At 45.3% G+C, this 1,246-nt stretch overlaps 1 pseudogene; it reads left to right on the forward strand.

The window, feature by feature from the left end:
* The first annotated feature begins 434 nt into the window (after nucleotides 1-434).
* On the forward strand, nucleotides 435-611 carry LOC136390096 (U2 spliceosomal RNA; annotated as a pseudogene).
* The last annotated feature ends 635 nt before the right edge of the window (nucleotides 612-1,246 follow it).

A 1,246-nucleotide genomic window follows, 5' to 3' on the forward strand; every position in this document is an offset into this window, starting at 1 on the left:
TTTAGTTTTTGGACAATGCCTGCTGTCCTTCCATACTTGATTGTCACTGTAATGGGATACAGTGCAGAACACACACGGTCTTCAGTGCTTTACATGAATGCTTCTACTTCCCACGGTTCTGAGGGTATTTGAGAAATAGTAAATACTAAAAAGTAACTACTAGGAGGTGATGAACACGTTCAGCTGCTGCACGTACATTTGCTGTAAGAACTGGTGACATTAAAAATAAATTCAGTGCATTTAAAAAGTTTGGAATTATCATGGCAACTTTAATACATACTCTGTGATGTATTTAAATTCAACTGAGATTTAAGTACGGAATTTCATGTACCTAAACGAATATGATGAGCTTATCTAACATTTTCCTGTCAGAGAATTCCACAGTCTCTAGTTGACAAGCAAAAATCCATCTCAATGGCCAGAAATGATAGAAGATCGCTTCTCGGCCTTTTGGCTAAGATCAAGTGTAGTGTCTTTTCTCAGCAGGAATGATAGAGGGAGGACCAGTAGAGCTCGGTGACTTAGAAACTTCAGATGACAGGTTTATAGGGCTGCTCTAGAGGTGACTGCAACGTCAGAAATTCATTTGGCTTTATGGATTTTAAATTAATGGCTTATTCATGCAACGGCAAAATGTTTCGCGATGCCAGTTTTTGCTAAGAGTGCCAGGGTAGCCCGGAGCGTAGCAGGGGAGGGAGCTGAGGTCGCAGACCGTAAGCGACAGATCCACCTCCAGGAAACTAATAACTGTCACTAACCTGTGGGAGAATAAGTGCTCAGTCTGTGACATTGGACGTCTGACAAGTCTGTGTTCAGACCCAGGCTGAGTCACCTGCAAGCTCATGGCGTTGGGCTAGTCGCTCACATTTCTCACGCCTGTTTCTCTTTCATACATGAGGGATAACAACATATAGTGGGTTAATTAACTATTTAAGAATTGCCTATTTGGGTATATACCCAGTAGAGGTCCTTCGGCTAAGATTGTCGTCACGGTCCAAAGTGGTCTAGTTTGGGACACGATGCGAAAGTAGCAGGGGTGGGATTTCCAGGGGATGAGATGAGAAAGGTGGGAGAAAGGAATTCAAGGTGACCCCACGACAGACGGCTTGAGCAGCTGGGGTGGAGACAGGCGCCGGGACCCGTGAGCAACAGGAACCAGGACGTGGGTTTGGGCCATGGTCAGACTCAGCTGCCTGTCAAACGTCTTCAGGACCTCTGTATCATGGTCGTCTGTGGGGCTCCCTCT

This window comes from Saccopteryx leptura, chromosome 1 (genome assembly GCF_036850995.1).
Source record: "Saccopteryx leptura isolate mSacLep1 chromosome 1, mSacLep1_pri_phased_curated, whole genome shotgun sequence".
NCBI classification, from domain to species: domain Eukaryota; kingdom Metazoa; phylum Chordata; class Mammalia; order Chiroptera; family Emballonuridae; genus Saccopteryx; species Saccopteryx leptura.